Genomic DNA, 305 nt, shown 5'->3' on the forward strand with positions numbered 1-305 from the left:
GGAAGCTGATGAATTTTCTCCACATTTCTGGAGTAACACTATTGGTAGGTCTTCCAGCTCACTCATCGTTTACCAGGAATGTTCTTCCGCTTTCGAAGCGCCCCTGCCACTCGAAACATTGTGTTCGACCCATAGCATAGTTGCCATATACTTGCCAAGTTATGCCAAGTTATGCTCACGTTGACTTTTTGTTTTGTTCCGAATTCCTGTCCATGACAAAAATCGCAGATTACAGAAACGCACGTGATCAGCAAAACACAAGTTTCACAGCTTACAAAGTAAACATAGTGATGTCACTCGGCACA

Source organism: Octopus bimaculoides, chromosome 3 (genome assembly GCF_046866305.1).
Source record: "Octopus bimaculoides isolate indiv1 chromosome 3, ASM4686630v1, whole genome shotgun sequence".
In the NCBI taxonomy this organism is placed as follows: Eukaryota; Metazoa; Mollusca; class Cephalopoda; order Octopoda; family Octopodidae; genus Octopus; species Octopus bimaculoides.